This window comes from Fundulus heteroclitus, chromosome 3 (genome assembly GCF_011125445.2).
Source record: "Fundulus heteroclitus isolate FHET01 chromosome 3, MU-UCD_Fhet_4.1, whole genome shotgun sequence".
In the NCBI taxonomy this organism is placed as follows: Eukaryota; Metazoa; Chordata; class Actinopteri; order Cyprinodontiformes; family Fundulidae; genus Fundulus; species Fundulus heteroclitus.
The window spans coordinates 11167319-11192222 of NC_046363.1; the positions used below are offsets into that span (position 1 = coordinate 11167319).

General features: G+C 42.8%; 1 protein-coding gene across 1 annotated transcript in view; it reads left to right on the top strand.

Moving 5' to 3' along the window:
• Window positions 1-24904, top strand: part of znf407 (zinc finger protein 407) — a 207679-nt gene that overhangs the window by 64860 nt on the left and 117915 nt on the right. The gene's annotated exons all lie outside the window — the stretch shown is intronic.

The following is a 24904-nucleotide window of genomic DNA, read 5'->3' on the forward strand; positions in this document are numbered from 1 at the left end:
TTGCGGCATACTGTAAGTGCAGGAATCGGAGGCTCAAACAGCCAGAGCTGAAGGTGTGTGTGTGTGCACACAGTGCTCGCATGTCTCCCCACAAACTGCTTTTGCTGTGTCGTTAAAAAAAAAAAAAACACTCCCTTCCTCTGTTTCTGTCCTTTTGGAAGGAGCAAATTCTTCAGCGGCACATAATAAATGTAAGCAATTTGTTGTGGTGAGGGATTTAAGATGCGTACAAGTGTTATGCGAAGAGAGGGCAGCAGCTCTTTTAAAAGCCATTTTTCCTTTTTTTTTTCTCCACAAACTTTCTTGCTCGAGACACACCATGAAAGGCTGGTGCAGCTTTTGCAAACTTTAACGAGCAATTAACTTCATCAATGGACAAGTAAACATTTTTTTTTGGTGTGTGTGGGGGGGGGGGGGGGGGGGGGGTGTTTATATTCGCTCAGAATGGTATCTGTGTAATGAAGCTTGTTTTTTGTTACTCCGTAAGCGTTATTTCTGAGAACATGAGTCTTAAATTGTGTGCTTGTGTGGATAGGGTGGGTCGTTTTTTTTTTTTTTTTTTTTTTTGAAACGGCATAGTTGTGCTTTCCATGGCTGATGGTATACACTCTTCAAGCCATGTGTTTGTAGTAATGCTGTGTGTGTGTGTGTGTGTGTGTGTGTGTGTGTGTGTGTGTGTGTGTGTGTGTTCTGGCTCCAGTGGTCTGCTCCTCATGTAAAGAGATAGCATCTTTCCACAACAGATCAATAAGGGAATATTTCTAGAATCCCCGCTTCTGTCTCTGATTTAACCGACTGTGTGTGTGTGTGTGTGTGTGTGTGTGTGTGTGCGCACTTTTGCAAAAAAAAAAAAAAAAAAAAAAAGAATGAGGAAAACTCAGACTGACAACCTCGCTTGTATCCTGGTGGTAAGGTTCAACTTTGCTGCCATTATCAAATCTATTGTCATATTATCAGCCAGGGAGAGGCTGGTGGAGCTGTATGTTTTTTTTTTTTTTTTTCTTTTCTGCTGCTGCTGCTCTGCCGTGGTAAGATATGTGCTTCTTCGTAATATGGCTGGCCAAACAAACACCTCAGCAGCCATACTATACCGTATATGGGGGAGAAAAAATGTAGGCAGAACAGCTTCGTCCTCTCAAGACACACGCTTACACTATAGATTTGTATGTGGATAGACTCCACCACCTCCACTCTTCACCTAGCCTGTGTTTACTTGCAGTAAATTGTCCTAAAGGGATGCAGCCAGTCACAGATAATTTATGGTGCTGGACATGATCAGATCTCACACAGTTTTACACACGTTTTGCACAAGCCACCTTAATTGGAAACCAGTTGTCATTAATGGCTGGAGGAAAAAAAAAACAAATAAAAAAACCAGCATGTTCCCAACTTATTAAAACACAGCTTCACAGTTCCTCCTCAGCATGGTGCTGGTGGCGAATGGCAGCACCTTGGCAACAGAGGTGCATCCCACTCGGAGTGAATGTGAAAGTATTTATCTGAGAATGAGGGCCAGGGTGTCAAAAAGTGTGGAATGGGCTCTGGTGATCGCTGGTAATTTAAACTCCTGAGTGACAGCTCGACTGGGCTCTCCCTGAACCAGGACTGCTTAGGTCGTCCTGGACAGCGGTATTTGCAAACTATTGACTCTGCATTTGCAGAGGGAAATCTATGAGTGGGGAAGCGTTTACGTCAAATAGATTAATTCGATTGAAAACGTAGTTGCAAAGACTTTTATGGCTGTAGTGATATGACCAGTAACGTTGTAGCAGTAGTAGGTAACAAAAATTTAATTCAATTAAATTTTATTTATATAGCGCCAATTCATGAAACATGTCATCTCAAGGCACTTTACAAAGTCAAGTTCAATCATATTATACAGATTGGTCAAATATTTTCCTATATAAGGGAACCATTTGATTGCATCAAAGTCTTAACAAGCAGCATTCACTCCTGGAGAACCGTAGAGCCACAGGGAGAGTCGTCTGCATTGTACATGGCTTTGCAGCAATCCCTCATACTGAGCAAGCATGAAGCGACAGTGGGAAGAAAAACCCCCCATTAACGGGAAGGAAAACCTCCGGCAGAACCGGGCTCAGTATGAACGGTCATCTGCATCGACCGACTGGGGGTTAGAGAAGACAGAGCAGAGACACAACAAGAGAGACAAAAAAGCACAGAAGCACACATTGATCTAGTAATCTGTTCTACATTAGATGGTAGTAGCGGATGATCTGTCTTCCCTGGATGATGTCACAGTTAACAGAACATCAGACCAGGTGTACCTACTATGAAGATAAAAGAGAGAGAACAGAAAGTTAAAGCAATAAAAGCTTTAACATCCTTACAGTGCTACACCTGCAAATGTAGATTTGTAGCCAATTTAGTAGCAAAAAAGTGAAGTCGGAAAACGGTAGCCGCAACAGTGCTTTGTTTTTAGGTGCTATTTTTGTTTAATGTTCACTGGCAACTTTAATGAGGATTAGAAATAGAAAATGAACTGACTTCAGATGGGAAAAACAGAAAGGGGATTTACAGATATTGATTGTGAAATTTGACCAAAACAGTTACTCATTTGTTTGTGTTTTTCGGCATGTGCCGATCCCAAACACTAAGATATTATGAGGCTATGCCTTCAACCACACCCAAAAATAGTTGGTCATACTGTGATGTTTTAAGGCCTTTTTTATGAGATACCACAGAAAACGCAGTGATTTCTGCAGCACTGCCATTTCCTCCAATGGTTCCTGCACCCTGCCGGTCAGCTGCGTCAGAAGAGAGCGCTACACTGTGTATACGGCTTACAGAAAAGGAGATTTCGGCTATTTGGAAATGCACCTGTTGTTGTAGAGCCTTTTTAAAACTGCAGGCTGGCCTTCTGAGCAGATTTATCAGCTTCTTTTCTTTCTAATGTTACTCTATAAAGATCAGAGTGGAAGAAAGGCTAAACTGGCAGTAAGCATGTCAACCTAAAAAGTACTAAATACAACAAAAACGAAATGACTACTGCAAAACTTAAGTTTATGCATACAAATCAACATTATGAATAATGTTTTATCTGCAATCAACACATCACTTTAGCAGCAGAGGATATAATTGTTGCTTTTTTGAGACTTGATACTTAAAAAAAAAAACATAGTTTAAACACTGTTATACTGTGAACATATGTTATTTTCCCCCAATCACTGAGGATTTCATACCGATCTGTGCATTCTGAATACATGAACTGACTAATTGTTCTCGGTGCGTGCCTCAAAACACTTGCTACGTAGCGATATGTCTCCTCTGCACAGTTCCTGAGGTGGTGCATTCAGAATGAAAAGCGTCCTGCTGAGTACTCCAGGGAGGCGCTCGCAGTGTGCTACATGCGTTTACTTCCTCATCAGTTCATTCCTAACATCTTTCACCTGCTTACTTTTTGCTCAGGAGAGTATACCGACATGTTGCTACGGTCTGTACACACTTTCTTTATGTCTTCCCGGGGTTAGACATGCATGGTTCAAGGTTATTCTCCAGCTCAGATAATTGTCAATAAAATTGATCTCTGTTTTTTTTTTTTTTTTTTTTTTTTTTTTACTCTGCTCACATTTTGTTATCCTTCTCCCCCTCCTCTATACACTTCCCTTCCCTTCACTCCCTCACTCTACTCTCTCTTGCCAGTGTCCTCCTCTTTTCATCTCAAGCCAGATAAGTCTGCTCCGACTGCCAAGAGCAACGAGTATCACTGCTTGGCTTTTTTTTTTTCTTTTTCTTTTTTTTACCCCCCCTCCTCGTCTTATGTTCTTCTCACAGTGCACTGAAGCCATGTCGCAATTTCTCAGGGAGTTTTGAAGCCTGGATGTCTCCTGTCTGGGCCCATCTCGTCTGAGGCGCAGTGCGGGCCCTATGCGATCTGAACTGCGCTGCCTCGCTGCAGGTCAGCCTTCACGGCCGATTAGTGTCGAAGCGCCACTTTGGTCACAAGTTGTCGGGAGCGCTTATCGTGAAGATCAACAGCGATCAGTCTCGCTGCTGCTTCACTCTCTCCCTATCTCTCTCTCTATGTCCAACTCCTCTGCATCTCCTCTCTCCTTTTTCATTTTTTTTTCTGCCCTCTCCCCTTTTGGCATTACCTCCCTCCCCCTCTTCATGTTTTTCTCCTCAAATCACCATATTTCCATCTCTATCTCATCATTGTCATCCCCCTTTTCTCCTACCTTCCTCCATGTTTTTTTTTTCTGTTTTCCGGCTCCAACCGGTTCAAAATGCTAGTCACTTATTTTGTGTGGGAAAACATTCACAGACCAACTGAGAGTTTGAGTCGATAAATGTTCCTAGATAATTTAAAGAAAGTAAATCTATAACAGGCATTCCTATGATGGTATTGATTTAAAACAGGGATGTACACACCTTCCTTTAAGAGGCTGCAGGAGTGTGTTGATGCGGTGTGTTTCCAGTAAAACTCCAGCTATATACCATCAAAACTTGAGCATTTTTTTATTTTTTTTTCCGCAAATAAAGACATGGATTCTATGAAAACTTTGTAGAAGGTGTGGATTTTTGCAATCTTTCCCAATAGTTAGCTTGGCGTTTATGTTTCCTTTTCCCGACTTTCTCGCCGGTTTGACAGAGTTGCATCCTGCATCTCTGTGCTCTTTCCTCCCACATTTAATCCCTCCATCCTTCCTGTTCATGCTGTCTCTGTGCGCCGTCAGGCCTCGTCTGTGGCGGGAGCGGAGACGAGTCATGTTTGGCCTGTCAGTGTGGCTGCTAGTGTCAGTATCTGGAGCTGCTGGTTCCTCTGACAGCGCTGGAGGGGCTGCTGGTCCTAGCAGAGTGCAACCATCACCCTGTGACACGCTCAGTGTCACCGATCCCCTCCGTCGGGTGACATGGCATCTCCTCCCCCCCCCCACCCCCCTAAGCCGGTGGCCTTTTCACTGCCAGTCTGTAGTCAGTCTCTCCAGTCACTCACTAACTGCCTCACTGAGGACTCTTTAGTAGAATTTGACCTACATGTATTTCTGAGTGCTGAATTCCTGTGTACATTCTTACTGGGGTTGTTTGCGGTAGAAAAACGTCGATGTAGAAAAGGCGAATGACGATACAGCGTCCCGGTACAATACTTGATTAAAGTTATCAAAATGAATACCATATGTATGTTTGAAAACTTATTAGCTTTACGATGTCATAAAATAACACACTACATGTGATCAGTATTATAGATAGTAACTCCTTAATGACGTACATGACGTTGTTGTCTTGACGGCGACAGATTTTCTAACCCAACCAGGAGTTTTGTATCAGGACGGCCTTGATTGCTCATTCCAGATTCTTTGAAGTACTGTTCTGTGGTCATGACGAAACATAAGAAGTTATTTATTTAAATAGAAAACGTGACACAGAAAGTTGGCCCCTGAAAACTGGATTTTGGTACCCCTGCTATAGATGGTTAATATCCACTATTATAGTATTATAACCAATGGATTTAGTTTTAAACTGCTAATATTTGCCAAAGTGTGGAACTACCTATTAGCCTTCTCCTACCCTGTGGAGTTATTCTCTTCTCTGCAAGCTCACTGTGATATATGTTCCTACAACAGTTTATGAGAACTAATATAAATAATAACCTCGCTGAACCTCACTTTAACGAAAAGACAGAACTATCCCTTTGATATGCTACCCTAACATGGGGCTAACTTTCACCCCCATGTAAAGGCATAACTACGCCCCCAGACATATTTTGAAAAATGCCACCAAAGTGGGCAGTTCCAAGAGACGAGGCTCAATGTGGGGATGACTGGTGGGAGTTAAGCGGGGCTCGGCGCTGTGGTCAGGATGAGGGAAAGTGACGTGTTGACACATGGAGTGGCGAGGGTAACATCTGGTGGTTTTGCCTCACGTATTTTGTGGTGGAGGAATTTTCCCAACCTTTTGTGAACTTTTTGTGGAGCCCAGTGGGGCTGAGCCTTATCAATGTGTGCCACTGGCTCAAGGCGCTGACTCAGCGATGCCTGAAGCTGGCACTGACAAGGCAGCAGAGGACAGAATGGGTGCAGTTTCTAATTGGTAAAGTGATGTTACCAGCATCATTGCTGACATGGGATAGTGTTCAAAGCAGTAACAAATGCTATGCTGATGAAGGCTCTCAATGCTCATGATTCCAGAAAAATTAGACTGCAATAACCATCGTTCAACCCTAAGAGGGCAGCTCTAAGATGATTTTCATACAAATATTGCAGAGCTAAACAAGCTCACATGAAAATGTAAAAAAATACACAATAACATTAAAGTAGTACTGTTAGGCCCAGTTTATGCAGTGTATCGGCAAAAAAAAGTTAAATTTGGGTTACACTTTAGGAAAGCCATCATAATGTCCTGACGAATCAACTGAAATGTACACAGCCTTGTTTCTAAAAATGTACCTGACTCTACACAGCTTCAGTCTTCAGCAAACTCTTATCTTCTTTCTGCTGACAAAGTTTTCATGGAGGTTATAAAAGTACTAGGGTGATATTGTGACATTTTTTTTTGTGTAATTTTGCTTCCAACATATTTCAGCCAACAGTCCAACTATTCATGTGCAGACAAAATTTACAGAAACAAGTTGTTCTCCTGCTTCCTAAACTTAGCCATTTGCTTTGAACCTCATGAAAGTTACCGACCAGTGTTTCAGCTGCTCTCTGTGCAGCTCCCCCTCGTGACACTAAGAGCCATCTGTGGACCCTAATCTGACATTTGGGATTGGACTGGGATTACAGAAAGCTTTAAATGCATTTCAATATCCTCAGGTCTCTGTTCTAAGGTTTGCAGACCACTTCAACAAAAAGATAAACCAATACAATAAACATAGATAAGATGATAGATAAGATGATAGATGGATAGGATAGGTGAAAAGATGGATGGATAGATGGATAGATAAATGTTCTGTGCACAGCAGAACTAAATATGTGTGTGATTTAATCTGGCCTTGGCCAACATGCAGCAGTGACAAATGGATGCTCACTATGAAACGCTCTCATCCAAGAGACAGTATTAGTTTTTGCTTTAATTACCAGCAGCAGTAATGTTTCCTATCCATAACTGTCGGCCTGCGAGAACGCAGCCTGGCAGAGGGGTGAGGGCCTTGTCTTTTCTCTCAGTGGGCTTCCTGTCTCGTCTTCAACGCACCCCCTAACCACCCCACCCCGCTACCCCAGCGCACTCTCCCTTTATCCTCCCTCTCTCCGTCCCCCTCCAACTCCTTCCTGCCCCCTCTGCACCCGGCGCATCTTTCATTTCAATATTTCAATATTTATGCCTCATCTGAAAAGTTCAAAGTCACAGTAAGGAGGCATAACTTTCTCTCGCCTCCCTGCCGACAGCGCAGGACCCTGCCCTCTGGAGAGGGGATGCTGTGATGGCTTGTTTCTCCTCCCATCTTGTGACAGAAACAGAGTAAAGTGTGTGCTTAGGGCATTTGATGTACAGTTGAAACTAGATATTACATGCACTGCATAAAGAGATGCGTAACCTTTTTTTCCTCCAAAACTAATATTTTCCAGTTTTAGGTCAGTCGTGATTACCAAAATAGTTTTTTTGCTAAATGTCCAAGTAATGAGAAATAATTTAAATTTTTTTTTTAGATAAATTTCTTCAAGGTCAACTATTTATTTACAGAAATATTACTTTGAAATTTTAGGAAAGCCTTAATGATGGCATGGCTTTGTAAGGTTCTGGATTTCCTTTGGGTTAAAAGAGGGGTCACTTGTGGCTATGTTTCTAAGGTGAAATCTCAAACACATGGCTTCCATGTTTAACATCATGGATAATCAAAAGAAGCCAGGTAAGATATTAGAAAGACAACTGAGGATCTCCTTATGTCTGGTTCATACTTAGATGCGATTCCCAGAGGCCAAAAGGTGCCGCCAGGGCCGGCCCAAACCTCCACTGGGCCCTCAGCAAAATTACATTTTGGGGCTCTCCATTTTTCCCAATAATATGGATTTGCTAGCAAATGTCAAATATGGTAACATTTTAATCATTGTTTGTTATTAAACAATAGCAAAAACTTTGTTTTAAAGCCAAAAAATTCTCAGAATGAACTCAATCAAAGTTAAGGCTCAGGTTTACACAAGTATACACACATTGGGATGAATGCTTGGCTGTTTAACTGGACAGGTAATGGTCACAAGCAAGCTCATTTTCTAATAACTAATCTTTATCAAATCTCCATGATGAACATTATGTTACCAAGAAATGCAAACATGACTTTATTTTGGCTATTTTTCTCTTCTTTGTCTCTCTTGCTCTTTCTTTTCTCTGCCCCTAAAGGATATGTCCTTTTTGCGACATTAACCATATTTACATGGACATAAGTCATCAGAATAAAGGCCTGTCCGGAATAAAAATGCGTCATGTAAACACTTTACTCATAACATTGAGACCAAAATAGGCTACATTGCAATGAAATTGTATTCTGAAGGAGATGGGTGGTTTATGCCAATTACTAATCCAAACAGCTTCCATCTAAACACTTATTCTGATCATGTCATTTGGATTGGAGCAAACTGCCCTGACTGCTGAGGTGTGCTCTGTGTGTACCCTGCATATGATGCTAAGTCTGTAGCTTTATTAGCAAGCGCAGCAACATCAATACCGTTCTTGGAACCTGGCACGGGTCCATCCTGGGGACTCAGAAGACTCAGAAGGAACACACGGCGTTTGTATATAATCATGACAAATCAGCAGTGTTCACTTATGCACTTGTGGGGAAGCTATAGGCCCGTTTACACTACACCTAAAAACCGAGCCATGCCGAGACCAGTCCGAGCTTGGATCAGTTATCCAAGACAAGCCGACCCGTTTACACACAAAGCTTATCTCGGTTCCTTGGTTGCTCCTCGGCTCGGTTAAAAAAGTGTGAGTAAACGGGCCTTTTACGTGGCTTGCTGCGATGCAGTTCTCAGGTCATCTTCTCCTGCAAAAAGCTGAACAAGAGATCACAAAACTGGTTTCTGTGGAGGCTGATTACTTGCTTTGATGTCGGATTCCACAGAAAACACACTGCACTTAGCTTTGGTCCCAGTTTGATGATGTTGGTCAGCTCTCCAGCGTGAACTACATACCGTTACATGGAAAAGGGGTCGATTTGAAATGAGAGTAAGGTTTTCGTAGGATCCTCATGAAAAACCTTACTCCCTTGACAAAACATTACTGGTCATTAGGAGCAAAGCTTCTAATGACTAAACTGCTATCTTTGAGCCAAGGAATGCACAATCCCTCTTTCTGAATGAGCAATTAAATAGCAATAACAATGTACCAACATATTTACTTGTTGAGTACTTGAGTTTCAACTCACAGATACAAAACTTAAACCGATAACATTTACCAATTTTGTAAATATTAAGTGTTTTTTTTGTTTTTTACTTAATTTTACTTGCTTGTGTTAGTGTTAAATTAGGTGTAATTTAAACAATGTTTGTCTGTTCAATGCATAGATCACAAATATTGTAATGCAGTGCTGTAAATGATCTATACATAGAATGACTGCTGCTGGTTCACACCACAGTGCTATGAGCTGACAGAGACCCTCTATTGACAGGCAAGGCTGGGTGGGAGGTGTTGCTGAAAGCTATGCAAAGTAATTCAAATCCACAGCTTTTGTTGACACCCCCCTGGCTGGGGGTGACTCTAAAGAAACTTTGGCCTGTTTTCTCCCTAATCTTCTTTGCAGAGTGCCAAATTTCAAATGGTCATATCTTCAATTCTTTGTTGATTTCTACAAGTTTGACTTTGTTGGAAAACTTAGAGTCCACTCTTTCTGAATCTGTAAATAACTCAAAATTGCCCTGGGGAGACTTGTTCCTACTTTTGCTGTGGCAGGTCACATTTCTCACAGCTATCAGATTACACTCTGATACTTATATTCCTCATGACTGAGGCCCTATAATATCAATGGGTTCAATAACAGATATTTCAACAACAATTAAACAATTAATTAAAAAAATACTGTTTGTCCAATTTGTGGAGATTTACATAAAAAGGTAACAGATAAGCTATGTTTTTATTTATGTATTCTATTTTTATTTAACCTTTATTTATACAGATATTTTCATTGAAATCCAACATCTCCTTTTCAAGAGAGACTTGTTTGATAAAACAAAACGACCACAAAAAAACTATAAAATCTTTACAAACACAGTTATTTTAACTAATAAATGTCTGAACTTTTTAGTGTGCATTTGTATCTTGTCATCTTTATTTAGATTTCCCCTCAATAAAATTTTGTTCAACCACTGGCCTTCAGATGTCACCTAATTGCTAAATAAAATCCAATTGTGTGTAATTTAATCTCAGTGTAATGTAGCTATAAGACCTCAAAGGTTTGTTAGATAATCCACAAACAGCATCAAGAAGACCAAGGAGGACAGACTTTATTGTTAATCAGTTGAACATTCACAATGTACATTTGAGCAAAATTTCATTGCAAAGCTCCAAGTAAAAAGAAAAGAAAACGTGAAACATTAGAAATATTAGTGTTTATTTGTCAGGAATGTAGCGGCAAACAGAAAAATACATTTTATATGTACAGAAAAGTGTGTAAGACCATATGAGTAGTGCAAGTATATGTTGCAGCAATGGACAGACCATATGATGATTCAGATAGTACACAAAAGAAATAGAAACTAATAAAATGACTGTGATATTTTGTCAGGAATGCAGCAGCAAACCAAAACCAGACAGTCGACAGGTCAGGGAGAAAGCTATGGGGAAGTTTTAAAGAAGGTATAGGTATGAAACTACAAGTATCTTATGGTTTAAACATCTTAAAAAGCAATGTCCAATCCTTCAATCAAAAAATAGAAAGGGGAAGTTTCAGGTGAAAACCCATGGTAACTCTGGAGGAGCCGCACAGTTCCACAGCTCTGTTGAAGAACCTGCTGACAGGACCAATATCAATGATACTCTGTACGAATCAGGCTGTTAAAGTCACTGTTGAGGAAAAAAAAAACACAAAGAATCCTTCCAGTTTGCCAGAAGCTAGAAAAAAAAACACTGTGTACATAGCTTTGAACATACTATCCTGGCCCATGATGATGGCAGCAGCATGCTGTGGGATGCTTTCCTTCAGCGGAGACTCAGAGGGTAGTTGGAGTGTCATTGGAAGATGGATAGAGCTGAATGCAGGACAATCTTATAAGGGCTGGAAAGAAACCTGGAATAGAGATTCACCTTCGAGCAGGATAGCCTCCCTGAACATGCAGCCAAAGCTACAAAGGTATGCATATTCACCTCTGACAATGTTACAAGACATGAAAATGTTGAATCAGTATCAATATTTTTGCAAAGAACAGTCACTTGCAGCATTCCACAGGTCCAGGGTCAGCACAGGTTCTCATAGGTTCATGTACTTTTCTGAGTCTATGTCAGTGTATGGCTATTTTTTTGCTGTTGCACTAACTGACTGTCATCTCTTTAAGAAAAAAAAAAAAAAACCTCTGTGGCCAGTTTTAATAAATAAAGTGTCTGACAAGTCTGTCCTTTGCCATAAAGCTCTATGACAGGCACCGTCTGGTAATAGATTAGCCTAATTACAGCATCCCTGAGTCTAGATCACAACGTCACGTACTCAGCCTGTCGCTCTAATAGCCATTACAGCCACTGCTCAACACTCCCCTCCTGTTAATGTAAAGTTGTAAAAAAAAAAAAAAAAAAGGGAGGGGGACTTGGGAAAAAAAAAAAAGACCAGAAAAGGTCGTCGTCATTTGCATGCAAGCCTTCATTAGAATATGCGAATATGCTAAGGACCAGAGCTGGCGGTTTGCATGTGCAAGTGATGAATGGGCAGTGCGTTGAGGAATAGGCCGAGACGAAGGCTTCGTCACCCTCATCTGCATAACGCACTTTATTTGCTTATTTATTTATTTCATAATTTACTTTTTGAGTGCTTGCTCTCCGTTACGCGTTTCATGTCTGCAGATGTTGACTGAAGACCTTTCCAATTTTAACCACCCTCCCATTCCGCGCCACATTAATACGCCGTGACTGAATGAGAGCTATCTCTCCTTTCTCAAAGAATGGTCGAAGGGCCTTTATTGTGAAGCCTTTGTGTTTGTTTGACACTGTGCACAATTCCAGAAGGACATACCCAGGATGCTTAGCTGGCCGCTGAGCGTTGATTTAACCTGTTGAGTAATCCAAAGCGTGTCAAACAGTAGGGAAGAGGGCAGCGCGTATTTGAATGAAGCGCTGCGGTGGGGGGAGTCGGGGGGGTTTGGAAGGTGGCAGGTGAGCGTACAGGAGAAAAACTCTTCTCTTCACTCTTCTCTGCTGTCAGGGCAGCAGATGGTGGGTGTCAAGACAACGGATGCAATAGGCAAACAGACGTCTTTTGTGTGTGCGCGTGCGCGTGTGCGTGCGTGCATATTTTTCAAAATGTACAAGTGCGATGGCTTTGAGTAGGAGGTTTCAGCAGCTACAATAACACATGGACAGTGAATTGTGCTAATTCCAAATATCTGCGCTCCAAAGTGTCCGTCCGAGACTCCAAAATGAGCCTGCTTCTCGGCTCCTTCAACTAGAGAATATGACAGATGTCACGTTCGCCGCGGAATGTCTCCCTCCGAGAAAGTGTGAACTTCCACTTCCTACAAAACTTCGTCTCCTTCAACACGTCTTGTTTCTTTGAGCCTAATAAGTCATTCTTTTGATAGTGTGGCTGAATATTAGATTAGTGCCGTAGCAGTTTATTTTGCTCCTTTGGAGTGTGACCTTAGCTGCCCTTCGCAAAGGCGGGGAGATAATGAGAGTGGTAGCCAGCCGACAGACGGGCCTGACATCCCAGCTGCGCCCTTCACTCAGCCGGCTGAGGGAAAAACGTCAATACGGAGGCCTTATGTTTTATGGATTATCTGCTTTAGCAAACTATGGTGGGAGAAATCCAACTCTCGCTTGTCATGTTGCTTCAGTTCTTTTTAATGTGCGAGACCGCTTGCCGAAACAACACCGGTTGAAATTAGAGGCTGTCTTCCGTCTTTGTTTTTCTAGCTTTTGCTTCTTTTTTTTTTTTTACACTTCTCTCTCTCTCTCTCCCTCGCTCTGATTTTTGGCATCTTCAGATCACTCAAATCTGATCACACTGACCTTGTTGTCTTTGATTTTAGTGGAAAACATCCTATCTGCCTTTATTGGAGAAATAGCAGTTTCACAGTTTTCAGTGCGTGTGTGCGGCATGCCAGCACACTGATGCGTCTGCTGTGAATTAAGCTGTTACAGTCCTTATAGTCATAACCATCTATTTTAGTGCACATTATTAATTCCAACTCCTTCTTTTTTCTTATTCAACTGTTCTTTCTTTGCAGTCTGTTTCATACATTTAATTTGTTCTCAGAGGATTACGTAGTAAACAGACTGAATAAATCAGGTTTCTTCTTGTATTTTGTCGGAGCATCGGGGGTGAGGGGTGTATCAGGGCTTCTGTGTTGCTTTTAATCCCCAGGAGGGGTGGGGGGTGGGTTGGGGGGTCGGGTGTTACTGCTGTAAATGGACCCAAGTGCACCCGTGTTACATGCAGTTTAATGTGCCCCTTTGGGGCGTGGTAGGGTGGGTTGGGGTGGAGGAGCTTCATCACGACTCCTGGTTCATGACAGGGCTAAGAGGGGGCAGAGGTTGCAAAGGGTGCCTGGCGTCTTTCCCCTCAATTAGGCTCCCTAACAGGGGGAAAGGCCCTTCCGGGGTGCTTTTACTGTTCTAATGAAGCAGGGTGTAATGGCAGTGTTCATGCGGAAACAAAATGGTCAAAGTTGCTATACTCTGAATTGGTAAATGTAAATTAGGGGCCGACTAGGCATTGCCTTCAATCTTAATAAATGAGCGCCAATATCATTGTGTTTTAGCTAACATGTAAAAGTTTTCATTCGAAAGAAAATCAACGTTAAAGCAAACAGTATGTTCTCTAAACTTGTTTATGAGTAGAAACAGATTGTGTATAAGTTTGAGTGTCTGTCATAGGGATTGGTGATGTATTTGGTTGCCTGCCATCATCAGCCTGAAAAAGAAAAACATTTAAGTAAATAAGGTACTAGGTAAAAAAAAAATAAAAAATGTACGTGAGGTCAGCCAAACATCTCTCAGGGTTCCTACTATGCTTCCATGTAAAAAAAAAAAGAAAATGTTTCTAGTAGAGCCTGTATGAGATTTTCAACGTATGATGGCTCCAAGTAAAAGCAGCTGTTTCACTTTATTTACACAAAATGGTAAAACAAGAATACGTAACGTGTTTATTCCGACTGCTGCTAACATGACTCAACCTACTCAGTAAGAGTCCTAATAATGTTAGTTAGAACATATATGATGTTATTTGAATTTAGAGGCAATGGCAAAAATACCAGTGAGAGTTCTGAAGTGCATGTTGCACAGAATGTTATAAAAATGTTATAAAATGTTAGAACAAACTGATATTAGCAGGGCAATGAGCTGGGCTGTCAGCTTGAGTAGAGCTTGCAGGGAAGTGCTTCAGAAACATTGTTGCTTGCTAGCCTTTGTTTAAAACCGGTGTTACCTTTAATAAGAGTGACGGCTGGTGTTCCTGTGGTTTCCACAACTTACCTGCAATTTCTTTTCCACGAACAGAAAGATTTTTTTAAAAGCGGGAAGGAAAGTGTCCCAGATACCTCTGAGCTAGCTGGCCAGCAGTCCTCTGCGACAGGTGTGAGAGCTCATTCCAAGGATTTTTACAGCATAGAAACGATACAAAGGATTTTTTATATTGGTTTTTAAATCATAGCTTTTAAAATCTTTGGTATAAGTAAATGGCCCATGCTCAGTCTTGAATTTCCTGATTTCTCTTGTCATTCTTGTAACATTCTAGGCATTTCATTGCAAAGTGGTTACAATGAATATGCATTGTTATTGTGTACCACAAACAGTGAAACTGCACAATGTTGCACGTGGCAAATGATTTAGCTCCTTTCCAGTGTGAAAAAGTGCTATTTCAGTGCTTTTTTGGGGCAATTGAAATAGCATATACAGATTATTTTCTGCAGAGTTTATGATTGGTGATTTTTATCATTTTTTCAAAGAAAAACACGTTTTAATGCACACTTTGCTTGACATCTAAACCGCAACAATTTTAAACCCCATGGTCACAATCTCTCAGACATTATTAGGCGGACTTTAAACTATTGTAAGTACTCTTTTTATTTTTATTTTACCGGCTATCCTCACCGTCTTTTTTTCCGACTTCTCTCAATTCAAGAATCATCTTTTAACCTGGTAACCGGTTGTTGAGTGGCATTCCATCTGTCATGAAGACAAGGAGGGACACCAAGATAAACACAGATTAATTCTTGTTTTGAAAAAGCTCATACATGTCTGTTTACTTTAGATCAGACCCATTATTGTAGGCCTTTTGTGGGCTCTTAGAGCCTTAACAGCCCCAAGCTCATATTGTCAATTACTAATTATTCTTGTGGCCTTGTTAAATGTGAGCAGTCGGGTTTGTTTTGCTGTCATTTAGTGTTCAAAGAAATAGGCCCGTCATTAGGGACGCCCACTGCTTAAAACTTGGAAACATGTTTTGAGTAATTGGAAAGAGCCAATAAGGTCAAGCTTATTTATCATTTTAGATTTCTATCACGACCGTTATCTTTCCAAGTATATCGCATGCAATAATCTGTTTATCCACGTATAACAGATATGCTGTTGTTAGGCTACCAGACAGTTGAATGAAATCTTTTTTCCACCCTCGTTTGAATGTATAAGTGTTTGGAAATACTTGACAGCTTAAATCACCGAACTGTGCCTCTGCTAGTAAGAACCAGAGCCGTTGTAAAAGATGTTTGTTGGGCCCTCCTCCCTCTCCGCCATACGGATGTTATCTTTTAGATGTATCCCACTGTATAGTTCTTTTCTTGTTGTATGTTGAAGGAGCGTTTCTTCTGTGGCCATTTGGCTCCTGAACAGCTGGAAGTTGATGTTGGAACAAAGAAAGCAACGTGTGCTTCACATCCTGGACTGACTTGGGCACCTTGATTACGAGATTGATTCGTTTGAACGGCGTCACTTTTCTGAACGCCTTCTGCTTTTGGTTGTTTGCGTTCACTTACTCCTTCTCATAGTGGAGGGTTTTTCTGCAGAGCCGTTCGATAGTGTCAGTACTTTAGTTTAGAGGAGTGTCTTAAAGGCGCTTCTCAGACGAAATGCGTCGAGATGTCCTTTATTTGCGTCCCGCGATGCTGAGGAACTCTTTCATAAATCATGAATGATTAAATGTTTTGCTGTTTTACATCCCCACAAACCCGCTCACTCCGGGGAGCGGCAGCGTTCATGTGAAATCCTCGCTGCAGCTCTGTCCTTCAATCCAAACATAAACAGCTCCTTTTTTTTTTTTCAAAGACGGCGTCGAGTCCCTCCAGTGATGGTTGTGCTTTTGCAGTTTTAGCAAATTCCGTCCGCTTTATGGAAACATCGTCGAACTAATTTGGCCCGATAACACTGAAAGCACGCGGAACGGCACATTTTTCACCTCTCCTCTCCCCGGCGTGCACCGCACACACCTGAAGAGGCCGAGCGAACCGAGCATAAGGCGAACCTGCATTACAAATTACTGCACATCATAGAAATTGTGCAGCAAGCTTTTTAAAATACCAGCGCTGCCAGTGAGGCGCTTTGTAATTTATCCCTTCACGGCTGTTAGCTGCGCGGCGCAACGGTGATTTATTTGGTTTAAGAGAAGTTTTGTTTAGAGAGATAATGAGCAGGACTTCTCTTTAATGATTTAACACGGCGCGGTGGAGGAGAGAGGAAGAGGGAGGTGGGTGTGTGTGTGTGGGGGGGGGGGGAGAAAAAAGGAAAAGCACATATATTTTTCATATCTTTAACTGCACTGCAGAGAGAAGGGAAGCGGAGGGAGGAATGAAACAGAGAAAGAGAGATGCGTTAGCAGCAGAAGCTAACAGCCCTTAACACGGGGCATTTTTGATTCATTTTGTTTTCTTGTGTAAAATGACTTTTTCACCTCCTTTCGGAACGCCGCATCATTTTCCCTTGTTATGTATTTCGCTGGAAATGTTTCTCAGGACGTCCTCCGTCTTCACCGCGCTTCTTTTTCGGAAGCTACTTCTCTTCCCCCCCCCCCCCCCCCTCCCCCTGTTTAATCTATAAAAGTAGATCATGTTTGTGCTGATACCACACAATATGCCAGCTTTTGGAAATCTATTTTGAAAAGTGCTTTAGCTGCTTTTGTACCCCCCCCCCCATCCCCCCTCCCTCCCTTTTCTTTCAACACCTCTCTTTTCATCTTGACACAAAATACAGTATTATTCCTTCTTGTTCAGCAATTTCAAGTTTCTCCTCTCACTTAGGATTCAGACCCCAAATTAAAGCAGTTAATTAGAAAATATAATGAAGCTGAGGAGCATAATATGCAAACAGGGCTCTGACGCTCAGAGCTGGGGGGGGGGGGGGAGCTCTGTAATGCTGAAACTGCCATCGGCTCATAACGATGATGATATCAATAATGGATTATTTCATCAATCGCCGTTCTCTCTTGAAGATGGGAACGCGCTGTTGGGAAAGAGACGGATTCCGTTTCTTTTCTCTCTCCTTTCCTGTAGCTTGAAAACGTTTGTTTCATCTCACATTAGGGTGTGCTCTGCATAAGTGCAGGTGGAGCTCCCCCCCTTCCTCTAAATGATCCTTTAATGGAACAGTGTGCACTGGAGCTGGGAACTCTATGGGGCGCTGCCACTGTCGATGAGAACTTCGCCTCAATCAATCCGTCAAGCCCCATCACCTGCCTCAGCAGATGATCCAAAAACCCCTTCGGAGAGGCAAAGTGAGCTTTTTATGTACCTCCTCTAAGACTAGAAGAGGACACACACTGACACACATAAGCGGCAGCATCACAAGTGAGAGGTGTCTGTTTCACTGAGAGCGTTGACGTTGATCAGTCGTCAGAAAGCCACTTTTCCTCCCTTTTTATTTCTGTCAAGATCGTCTTAGAATAGATCGAGGGCTTCGCTTTCCTCCAGCTCCGGCTCGAACACAGAATCAATTTGGCTGCTTTATTCGTTTATTTCCCTCCAAATATCCGTTAAGGTTACGGGATGTTTACATAAGCGGATCCCTCTTGAGTCCGAGCGGTATTGACGTGGCTTCGTTTCTCGCTCCGGTCAAACAGAGTGACGGCACCGCCGGCTCTCGGCTTAGAGCTCTTCCACCTTTTGTCGCATCGCCAGAGACTTCATTGTATTTTATTAGGATTGCATGTGTTAGGGCTACACACAACGCTGCATCATTGTGAAGTACAAGGGAAAGCATACAAAATTTTTCAAAAATATTTGCAAATAAAAGTCTAAAAACTGTGGAGTATCTTGTTTTTCCTCTAACGGGGGTACATATCTAATCCTTTGCCAAACTCCAGTCCTCGAGGGCCGGTGTCCTGCAACTTTTATGTTTTCCTGGTCTAAACCACCTGAATCAAACGGCTGAATTAGCTCCTGGGTAGGTAGCCAGGTTCTTCAGAGTCCTGCTAATGAGCCGATTCTCTGACTCAGGTGTGTTGGACCCGGGTCGCATATAAAAGTTTCAGGACTGGAGTTTGGCACCCCTGCTTTACAGCCATATGTGGCTAAATGCACACCGAGCAAGACATGGCCGTCCACCTGACCAGACAGCATGAACAAAGAGCAGCCAAGAGGCCCTTGCTAGCCCTGGGGGACTTGGAGACTTTGATAATCTGTTAACAGGACAACTATTTGTTGTGCCCTCCACAAATCTGACTTTTATGGAAGAGTTGCAAAAAGAAAGCAATTTAAACTTTGCCACACGTGTTTTTGCGGGCACAGCGAACGTGGAATATGCTCCTCTGATCAGATAGGACCAAAGTTAAACTTTGTGGCCTGCCCTGTACATCAGACTGAACACAGAATCGTTATCTTGAATCAAGGCAGTGGCAGCATTGAGCTGCGGCGAGGGCGTTCTTCAGCTGGGACAGGAAAGCCTGTCCCAGGATAGTGGCCAATCCTTAAAGAAAGCCTTTCTGCAAAATTATGACCCTAGATATACAACTAGAGCTACAATAGAACGGCCTAGTCAAAGTCCTGTTGACAATTTGAGGCAGGGCTTGATTAAAAAAGTGAAATAAAATGTGAAGGTAACAGATGCTCTTCATTCAGTCTGCCTGAGCTTCAGCTGTTTTGCATCCAGGAGTGGGCAGTCCTTTCGTGTCTGGGTGTGTAAAGCTGGAGGAGACGTAACCCAAAAGACCTACAACCGCATAAATCAAAGGGCTGATGAAATGAACTTTAAAGACCACGTATTTCATTTTACATCATAATTACGCAGTAATTTGAGTTAGTCAAGCTCATAATATCCCAATAAATTACATCCGAGATTATGATGGCGAGGATAGAAAATGTTGAAAAGTTTTAGGGCCAGGAGAAGTTCTGCACAGCGCTACCTGTAGCCCCTCTGTCAGGGTTCCTTCCTCTCCTCCATCTTCTCCATCAGCGTGTACCTCTGCAGTACATCTGGGAATTCGTCTCCGTGTTTGTAGTGGTTTGAACCCATCCATCCTGCCTGTGGAACATCCATTAAAGGAAGCCTGAAAACTCCGCACAATCCCTCCCTCCCCGAGTCCTCCATCTCGACGTGTGCCCGTCTGTCTCTCCGTCAGAGAGGCAGCCGCTTCTCTTCTGTCAATAAATGTCTTATCTTTCCACTACATGTTCCTGTCTGTTTATGTGTCTCTGACACGTCGGCAGCTGTCTCGGCGCTCCAGGGTTGCTGTCAGCCAAGTGTTGGTTTCTGTTCTTCTGTCAATTCACCTGCCTGTCACCGTCTCTCAGATTAGACGTGTCAACTTACCCCCAGCTTTCCTGCCTGCTCCGGGATGGCTTTATAAAAAAATAAACAAGGAAGCAGCAGCCTTCGTTAACTCCGAGGAGTGAATTAGTGGTGACATTGTGGGATGTTCTGTTTCAATTCACGGATCCCCCCCCCCAACTTCGGTGTTAAATATAGTATGCAAGAGCATCCTTTTCCAGATCTAGCACGTCTCCTACCGCGACGGAGAATCGTCAAGTTAATTGTAAAGGGGCTCGGCGCTTTTACCACTTCAAATTGTTCCCAAATTTCCCCCGTTTCCTCTAAATATGGAGTCCCTCCGAAAAAGGATTTGCTAATGGATGAATTGAAAAGATGGACAGAAATGGGGTGAGGAAGTGAAGGCAGGTATGACCCAAAGGGTGTAGAAACAGAGACGCGAGCAGGAGCACGGGGAGATGGATGGGGAAGGGAGGCTCAGCCGAGACGAGAGCGGGGAGAAGCAGGAGATGGAAGTGAGTGGAGATGAAGGAACATGGGATGGCAGCCGAGATGGAGGTGGGAGTATGCGGAGGGGAGCTACCTGCTGCTGATGGCAGTCAGAGTCAGTGAAGGATGGAGGGCGATCCAGCTGTGACATTAAAGCAGCAGGTGGGGGCCGTCATTAGGACTGGCACAGTAGGCTAGATGAGCCCGCACACACTCATTTCTTTGGGGCCCAGCGGACCACAGCGGTGTGTGTGTGTGTGTGTGTGTGTGTGTGTGTGTGCGCACATGGAGAAAAGCTGAAACATAGTCCCATAACTTCAGAGCTCATACCCACCTTCACTTTCATCTTCCCCCACCTGAACAGCTCCTCCTCACTGAGAATGGTGGACAACCTCACCTACTGACGGTTGACCTGATCCTGCATCTCGTAGCTGCCCTGTGACAAGTATTCATCCATCTTTTTGCAAAGGCTAGATCAGTGTTTATATGCGGTCTGAAAAAGTATGTATTTTATTTCTCAGATTTTAAGGTAAAGAACTAAATGAGCACAGAAAACCAAGTGTTCAGACTTTATTTCTTATTCAGTTGCTTCAGACAATGGGTCCCACAGTCAGAGTCAGGATTCCATCAGGGGTTACAATTCAGCAAGTGTGCGGTCTGTAGACCCTTTTCTGAAATCAAACTTATTTGCAAAAAATGATAACACTGAAGTCATAATATTGAATAGATAAATAAACTTATTAGAAAAAGATAACCAGAAACTGTGTGTTGTTGATGGCGACTGGGTTATTATACCCTTCTACTAATATTTTATTCACCAGTAGCACTTGTAAAACCACATCAGCAGGTTTTTTTTTTTCACCGTTCCTTTGTGCATCAGGTGCTGAAAAGTTTGGGAACCACTCATCCAAAAGATAACCATCTAATGTTTTGAAAATGAAAGGCTTTAAATGGATTTATACGTAGGCAACAACCTTTATGTTTGATTAGCCACATAGAACTAAGGTTTCTAAATCGCTAAAAAATCTATTTGTACCTTTTAATGAGATGCCAGACAAAGTTCCAGACTGACCGGTGTGCTCCATGCACACTGGTCAGTCTGCTCTGCCTGCACATCACCAGTCAGCTGGCTGAAAGAGAGCAAATATACTGTTTCCTGCATTCCAAGACAAACAAATCCAGCAGTTTAGAAATAAAAACAACAACAACAAAAAAAAAACTGAAAGTCGTGTTGTGGAAGAAGAGTTTTTAGCAGCAGAGTCCAGGCTGGCGACCAAGCTATCTCACTAATTACCGCGGTGAAAATCTGCTTTTAATGCCTGTGTGACTCTATAAAGATCAGAACGGCAAAAAAGATGCAATAGATGCCGTTATTCAACTATAATAATCAATATATCAGATTAGTTTGGCAGCAGAAAAAACTATTTTCTTCTCTTATAAAAAAAAAAAAAAGTTCAACCAAACATTTTTTTCTAATTATGATACAACTTTGAAAGAGTACTGATTTTACTGAATTATCACCATCAAACTGCGACAATCTCATACCGGCCAACGACTGTGTACGTTCGGGATCATGAAGTGGAAAACTTGCAGGAATGCTGACAGATGTCTGGTTGACTTCAGGTAGTTTGAAAGATACATTTCACCTCCTAGCTTCTCTTACTTGCTATATTTAAATTTTTTTTAAACATGCAGATAAAATCAAATAGATCCCCAATCGCTATGACAGATAAATGCAAAACGTGCCATGTACCACATGCATGAGCCGCGTTGGGCAATAATCCTTGTCCCCTTCTGAAAGTGTTTGGATTAGTTTGTTTCTTCCAAAGAAAAGAAAAAATGGAGGCAGCCATATTATTATTATTTCACCAGACTTGCCTCATCTTTTCTTTTTTTTGTTAAAAGACAAACGATAAATAGTTTCACTTGTTGAGTTTGAGGCTGCCATCTAATGCGTACCATACGTATGATCGGTTTCATCTTGCTAATAATATTGATATTGTTCAGTGAGGCCTGTTTGAGTGTCCTGGTGATACGCGTTAATTTGGACACGTTTGTAGGTTCCTTCAGAGGCAAACGCAACAATTACACCAAAACGTCCAGAAAGCAGCATAACAAAACGTAGCGAAACTTTCCGAGATGCACGCTGTACGTCCCGGCTCCATCCCGGCGTGCTACGGGAGCACCTAACGGGCGTGCACGCTTTGTGGGTGTGGTGTTAGAGTTCTGCTAAGCCGAGTCTCGCTTCGGGCCTTTTCCTTAGATCTTCCATCAAGACCTGTGGATGGGCCCATCCAGGAACACCATTAGGCAAATGAAGTTGTTTGTATCAAATATTGACATGTTATCTCTTCATCGTCAGGCGGCGGGTGGGAAGAGAAAGAGAAAGATGGTAACTGTGGGTAATTGAGCCGTGTCTCCCCTGCTTATCGGTAAAGCTCCGGCACGTCACGGACCTAACGAGCTGTGGCGCGCCGATTAGTCTGAGGGGAAAGTCGAACGTGGAACGCCAGAGTCTCCGTCTTTCTTTCTTGCCTTTTCATTTTTTTTTTTTCCTTCCTTTTCATATCCGCAATGGATATTATGAGCATCCCTGGAGGGCAGAGGCACAGCCTTATTAGTTCAATTCATGAGGGGGAAGCGAATTGATATGGATGAATGGCATGTTAAAGTATCCCTTTGTTACAATAACCATCAAGGCTGATGGTTGGGGCTGATGATGCAGCCCAAGGCAGCGGGACGACAAGCTGAGGCCTTGACCTGGATGGCAGAGGATGCACACACACCGTGGGCAGGGGGCTGATTAGACACTGCCTTAAACAAATGGATGTGGCCCCTTAACATTTAGAGACGGGATCCTTCTCTGTGTTACTGTGGGCATGAGAGATTGGGTACTTGTGGGTTTCTTTTCGTGAGGACGGATATCCATTTTTCTGCCCTTATGTGTCCGTGTGTGTGTGTGTGTGTGTGTGTGTGTGTGTGTGTTAGATAATCACAGTGAAGAGCTAATTGTGGATGCGTTATCGCCCTTTGTGTGCGTTCCCTATTTCCGGTTATGCACGGTTATTTAGTGTGGTGCGCGGTGTTGTCCCGCATGTCTGCGAATGTTAACAGACATTGCCGTGCGTGTGTGTGTGTGTGTGTGTGTGTGTGTGTGTGTGTGTGTGTGTGTGTAGGAAAGCAGCCTGTGCCAGGTGGCTCCACAGGGCATTAACCATTTTGCACTGGTGCCACTCTGAGAATAATCCAGTAAAAAAAAACAACAACAACAAAAAAAAAAGGCAGAGATGAAAATCTCACAACACGCCAGTTTGATTTGTACCCCTCGCTATCACAGAATGCTAATTAAAATCATATTTTGCATATGTCTTGTCTTTCATGCGCATATGCAAATTGGCCCCGTTGCCTTTCAGCACTCTGTAATTAGGTTTATGAAGGACAGCTGTAATACATAATTAACAGGAATGTTTGCAAGCCCTTTTTTTCCCTTCATGTCTAAACACGACGACTTAAACAGGCGCGCGCCGAGCGTCTCGACGCTGCGATTTTCTCCTTAAATATATTGATTATTTCTTTTATGCCCCCGCCCAGGAATATCTTAATTATGCGGCCTAATTATTTATAGACGACGGCATCAGTCGGCGGGCCACAGAAGCCCAGCATTTTGATCTGGCCGGTCTGAAACAGTGTTCAGCTGGGCGCTTGCTCCAAGTTTAACTGCGAGGCAACGCCGCGGATGGGTGGATGGATTGAGTTAGAGAGGATCGGGAAGATCTAGAGTGATGATAATGAGGCAAAACAGTGGAAGACGTTTGAATATTTATATGATGGTGTTAGTTAGAGTCGGCCTCGGGGGCCTCGATGACGGACGGGACTGCAGGGCTGCGGAGGACGCTGGAGCGCGTGCATGTGCAATGATGTTGGGGGGAGAAGGAGGCTGACATGGCAACATAAATGGTGAAATAATTATGCTTTTGCTTCACAAAGCACCGCTACTGAGTGAGAGCGAAAGCTTCAAAAAGCCGGACAGAAAATAGAACAACGGCCGACTTGGAAGGAGAGAAACTAAAGACATCCAGGAACGAAGGGAAGGGAAGGGAAGGGGAGGGACTGAGCTTCTGCAGTGACAGTGCCAGCCGCGCAGCTGCTGGTTCGACTCCCTCGCCCGCTTTCATGTTTCCTTCTGCGCCGTCCCCCGGGTTCTCAGATGTGGTCATTGTCTCTCCGTGGCACAATAATGGAAAGTGATGGGTGCTAAATGAAAAGGCCAGGGGATGAAAACACTGGTGAAGCAGCTCGGATGTCAGGGTAGTTATTCTTGTCGTCCGTTCATTATGTTTTCATAAGCTGTTTCAGAGACACGTAAACCCAGGGTGCTGTCTGGACGTTGTGGTCACTGTCAAGCAACGCTACTCTGGTGGCTTTTGACTACGTGTGCGCTATTGTGTGTTCTGTAGATACACGTGCATTTGAATCCTTGTGTGTGTGTGTGTGTGTGTGTGTGTGTGTGTGTGTGTGTGTGCTAGTGGGTTATATGTATTGATGGCAGGAATCACACTCAACACAGCAAAAAGATGTCAGTTAAGTCAACAAACTCAAGCTCTGAATCTCTGAATGTGCTAAATTT